General features: G+C 45.1%; 1 pseudogene; it reads right to left on the bottom strand.

The window, feature by feature from the left end:
• Positions 1-1,524: 1,524 nt before the first annotated feature.
• LOC113241315 (nucleoside diphosphate kinase, mitochondrial-like) lies at positions 1,525-2,096 on the bottom strand (annotated as a pseudogene).
• Between the last annotated feature and the right edge of the window lie 3,641 nt (positions 2,097-5,737).

Below are 5,737 nucleotides of genomic sequence, written 5' to 3'. Positions count from 1 at the left end.
GTTAAAATATTTAAGCCTTTGGATTTAGTTTTAGTCCAGATTAAAGATCTCTGGGAAATATGACTCCGCATGTTTTTTTCATTTGCCTTTGAGAGATAACCTAGCTGGTTTATAACGTATGTGAAAGTGGATTTTCAACGTGAATGGGCCATCTCGAGATTTAGCCTACTCTAGTAAACAAAATGGGATGAAGGACAGATACAGGGGACCATATCTGTCAGGAAAATATATCCTTGGACTCTTTAAGAAGTATTCAGTTTGAGCCTTTAAGCATGATTTGAATAGTCTACTGTTAAAATCCCGATAGTTCTTTTACCTGCCTAACCCAGTGTAAATAAATATTAAGTGATGGGTAAGAAAATCATAATCCAGAAAAATAATCCATGTTGTCCAGTGAATTTTATATTTTTACTTGAAATCTCTTACCTTTTTAAATGTAAGTTTAAGTAGCAATCTGGGTTACTTCATTCGTGGGTTTGCCTAAGTAAAATGAGGGCTTTATCTGCAGTCTATTTTTGTATCATGGTAATTCATCCATTGGAAGCAAGTTTGACATCTGAGGATGAAGTGGTGTCTTCTAAAGAGGACTCCCAGAATAGAATCAGCATATTAATAAACCCACCCATCACCCACGTGAAATCCACTAATTGAGCGTTGTTTGTCAACTAGTCCCAGATCTTGCCTGTGTTGACAGGTCTCAGTCTTGAAATGTCACTGATTCCTGGCTATTGAGCTCCTTAGGTGTTGTTAGTAGAACAAAAGGGTAGCAAGCTTTGAAAAATGATAAACGATGGTTGTTTATTTAAATTCCAAAAGCAGAGTCTTTAAAAAATACCTTTTGTATGAATTTTAAAGACCCTCTAATTGCTATAATGATCAATTAAAAGCAATCGGATCTGTCATCACCAGAACAGCTACCACTACTTGATTGATTTTAGCTAATAGATATCAAGCAACTGGTGGCCCTTAGTACAAATAGGAAGCCCCTACAGAAGGGACTGTTCGGCTGACATATTATGGATATTGTTGTAAGATTTTGTCCTATTAGTTGTCAGTCAAAAAGAAAAAAGTAAAAGTCTTTCACAAAATGCCTCTGAGGGTGGGGTCGGAGGGGAGCTGAAATTTTTCTTTTTCTTTTGGCGAGACGTGAAGCTTGATTTCTACTCTCACATTCTTACAACTGGGCATGAAGTCCTCATCCCCACCTCAGAGATGGCAGAATAAGCAATCCCCGCTCCCCCGCACACACACAACACATGAATTTTAATGTCCCCCCTTTGGGGGACGGAGGTCACACTGCACACTTTGGGAGACATCCCAAAGATCGTCAGCACTTCGGTACGGTAAGGGTTGGGTCCAATCTCTTGCTGGCTTAGGAAACTAAAAGGCACGTGAAGTTGGTGGCTCAAGCCCTCTGGGCTGGGCTGGGGCAGAAAGGGGACAGGGAGGTGGTCTGGGACAGTTGGGCCAACCATGGGAATGGGCTCGAGTTCTTGCGACACAGGAAGCTGACCCTGGGTGGTGCTACAGGTGGCTGTAGGTGCTGCTCTGGTGGCCTTCGTCTGCCTCGTTCATCAGCTCACTACTCTAGAACCATAGCTGGTCTCCCTCTGGGCCCCCTCCATGGAGTCACCGGCATGGGTGACCTTCCTGCCGCTGAGGATGCTGAAGTCCCTCCCCGCCATGGTGCCGGGGCAGTCTCAGCTGGGTTGGTGTGTCCTACCATGGCCCTTGAGGTGCAGACCATGTTAGGGTCTCTCCAGACCACGGCCACCATGGGGCCGGAGCTCACGTAGCTGATGAGGTTGGGTAGAAGGGCTTCCTCTGCTGGTCATGGTGGTGCTCAGCAAGGATGTTCTCTGTGCCTGCAGCATCTTCATTCCCGTCAGCTTGAGGCCCCTTCTCTCAAAGCTCGGGATCCCATCTGCAAGGAGTTACCGCTGCACCCCATCTGGCTTCACCGCAACAAGGGTCCACTCCCGGGTCCAGGAGGGCTCTCCTGAGCTGGGATGCAAGCACAAGCTTGGCCAGGCGCCGGGGGCCCGAGGACTGCTCAGCAGCCCTGGCAGTGAGGCCCACCCCAAGAGGCCACCCATGACCCCCTGCCTGTGGCCTACTGGCTCTGAACTTTTTTGTGAACACATCAGAAATAGAATTGGTAATAGACATGTTTGCCTGTACCATTTACCAAGTAGTTGCTGTCCAAATGGATACATAACAATAAATTTGTTATAGTCTAGCACTATGATTTTTGTGAAGTTGGCATATATCTGAAAATTTAAGATAAGTGGTATTCATTTATTCAACAGATACATATGTAATGAAATAGGAGATGAGGTTGGAGATGGGGGCAGGGGCCAGGCCTTGTACTGTCTTATAGGCAACAGCAAGGAATTTGGGCTTTAATTCTAAGCAAATTGGAAAGAAATGGAAGGGTTTACAAAATATTGATTTACTGTCTAAAAATATCTCTGTGCCGAGTAGAGAACAAACTGCAGTAAGGCAAGACTTGAGCGTTTATGGCAATAGTCAAGGCCGGAAAGGATGGCAACATGAATTGAGGATGGGTCAAGGGCAATGGGGAGAATTTGGCAGCCTCAGGTTATAAAGCCTGGAAACTGGTGGTTGAGCAAACAGAGAATCCAAACTCCACTAAATACCTAGACCTTCCTATCTTAGATGAAAGACCATCTTGCCTCTTTTTATTCTTCAACCTGAGATTTTGGAAAAAGACCTACAAATCATGCCATCTCATCCATTCTGTGGTTAAGTGTCTGAACAGATCTGTATGACCAGTCACGCAAAACAGACAGCAGAACATACAGACCTCTAAATATCTAAAAATGATGTTCTGACAACTTTTTAAAGTTCCAGATGAGTAGTTTTCAATGGAGAGAGCAAGGTAAAGCTCTCTCCCTGTTGAAGGATCCAAGACAATTGTTGGTAAGAACACAGTTCCTATGTATCTGAAGCCAATTTTCTACTGAGTGGAGACGCAGCACGCAAGGAGGCCACACAGGGTACGGGAAGGCCAACAAGTGACATTGAGATTGTCTAAACAGCAGTCCGATATTTGGGCGATGCCAACAAATGATTTGTGATTCTCATATACATACTGAAAGGTCAATTTGGTTGAGGAGTTTTTTTAATTTGAAGCTTTCAGGAAATGATTTAGTGAGGTGGGTTTGGCCGAGGAGAGAAGCCATCACTTCTTTTTATGTGTCATTCCTACTGACTGTTTAGCACAACACCAGTACAGGGAGGCACGGCATTTTCTGCGAACACATTTTTCATCTATTTGAGGCTACAACAGATAAACATGCAAAGCAATGAACAGAATAGCTTGGACACTGAGAATTCCAATATGGCGGAAAGAGCCATAGACTTTGAAGTCACCCATAGCTTCGAATTCTGCTTCTTGCTCCTACCAACTGAATGATTTCAGGCAAATTACTAAAATCAGGGTCTTTTTTAGTTTTATGTGAAGGAAAAAAAAAATGGAGGCACTGATACCTTTTTTTTCCTTCCAGTTTGCTAGGATTAAATAACAAAAACCGAATGGAATTTTTTTTTTAAAAAAAGAAAGAAAAAGGAAAACTGTGAACAGTAATAAGTACTTAATGTTTGTTTTGAGATTCCAGAAAGAAATTTTGAATTCAGAGCAAAACAAAACAAAACAGAGAAACAAAAAAAACCCTCAGCATCCTCATGTTGAAGGAATTAGGGTAATCATTGATAGGAAAAGATAGGAAAACAGCATATCCATTTGTTGTAATTGTCTCAAGGTTGGAGATGAATGGGAGTGTTCGCTTTCGTGCTATTGAATAATCAGAGACTAGAGAAGCCTACAAAGTGCAAATCGTGCAGTACAGGCAAGGGTAAAAGGAATTAGAAAAGAAAGACGAGTCTAGGCTTTTAGTAAGCTGGAAACTATTAGTCTCAGAAGGCTGATTAGAATGTGGATAAGCATGTGGGAGAAGGGTGTGACACAGGAAACTGGAAATATCTATTACCTTTCTCTTCTGCACTGAAATTCTCTTCCCTGGCCAGCATCCGGGCTCTTAGGGCCGGCCAAACCAGATGATCTTTCTGTGTTCCTTTTCCTGGTTCAATTTCTGCAGGACGCTGACTCCCAGCCAGAGTCACTCAAAAGGTCTCTGCTTTCAGAGCAGGTTTCCTGCCAACTCCTGTCTCCACATCTTCACAATCAAGGTAGACTCTTACGCTGCCAAACGCACTGGGACAAAAAGCAGAATGACTCCGATTTCTTAGAAGCAACAATACGTACGGGGCTCCTCTCTTCCGCAGAGAAGCTTATGGCGTGCTTTGTAAAATAGAGAGATCTGGAAATCGGTGCTTCATCTCAAGGCCTGAGAGAACTCAGAATCTAGGCTAAGGGCCTGTGGATATGTGAAATGAGATTGCTTTGGGATTCAAGTGGAAAATTCCACTCATCGTGGGTTGGTGAAGAGGGAGGGTGGTCTGTGAAGGAAGGACAGCCCGGGGTACTGTTGCTGTTGGGAGTAAAGGAGCAACGGCCGAATCCTGTGCACAGTGTGTGTTCAGTGAATGTGAATTATTATCTCCAAGCAGTGTTTCCTAATTTGCCTAGCGATAAAAAACCACGTGGAGGGCCTTGTTGCATTTGAAGATTTCCAGGCCCCTCATGGAAGATTCTATTTCAGTTGGCCTAAGGAGGGGTGGGGGATGTGGAATTTGTATGCTTAGAGAATGTCCCAGAATTCTTTCGTTTTCTCTTAGTTTAGAAAACATCACCTTAAAGCAATGGTTCTCAGGGTTTGGGTGCTTTGGTCCCCTAGGTACCCCACCCTTAGAGTCCTGGGGGGGGAGTGAAGAATCTGCATTTTTAGGAGAGCGGGTTAATTCTGATACCCGCGGTGAGGGAAAGAGGCTTGCCCACCTTCCCCCTTCCCAAAATAAATGTCCCCTTAAAGAGACTCTCTGACTTTTTTTTTTTTTAAAGATTTTATTTATTTATTTGACAGAGAGAGAGACAGCCAGCGAAAGAGGGAACACAAGCAGGGGGAGTGGGAGAGGAAGAAGCAGGCTCATAGCTGAGGAGCCTGATGTGGGGCTCGATCCCATAACACCGGGATCACGCCCTGAGCCAAAGGCAGACGCTTAATGACTGCACCACCCAGGCGCCCCAGAGAATCTCTGACTTTTTGTCAACTACTCCCAAACTTCGGTTCTTGGCCCAAATATCAAAATTACTGGGGCCTGGAAAGGGAGGCAGGTGAGCGCCTTTCAATTCCCATTATCCTGCTGAGATTCTTAACTAGTAGGTTTGGGGTGGGGCCTGTGCCTCTGTGTATTTTAGGGTTCCTAGGCGAGTCTGTGGTGCACCCTGGTTTGGGACCCATTAGCCCCTACCCCAGAGCAAGGCAGCTTGATTGGTATTTATACACCCTAGGAAAAAAATGTGTCAATTCAGAGCAGGATTGGTCCTTGGAGAAACACAGGGTAAGAAAAGAGAGGCCCAGAGCAAGTGAAGAGCCCCAGTCAGGGCTCCTGCGGGCTCACTCTTGCTTCCGGTTTCCAGACCTGTCCCGTCTCTGGGGCTGCCTACGTCAGCCAGCCTGGAAAAAGCAACCTGCCATTCAGGGCCTCACTAGGGCTTCCTTCCAAGTGGGGCTAAGAAGTCCCTCCTGTAGGGGCCCCCTGTAGGGGATCTACCCACAGGCTTCACAGCCTGTTCCCTTTGGCCTTGGCCTGG

This window comes from Ursus arctos, unplaced genomic scaffold (genome assembly GCF_023065955.2).
Source record: "Ursus arctos isolate Adak ecotype North America unplaced genomic scaffold, UrsArc2.0 scaffold_30, whole genome shotgun sequence".
Lineage (NCBI taxonomy): Eukaryota > Metazoa > Chordata > Mammalia > Carnivora > Ursidae > Ursus > Ursus arctos.
This window is presented reverse-complemented; position numbering and strand designations above follow the sequence as displayed.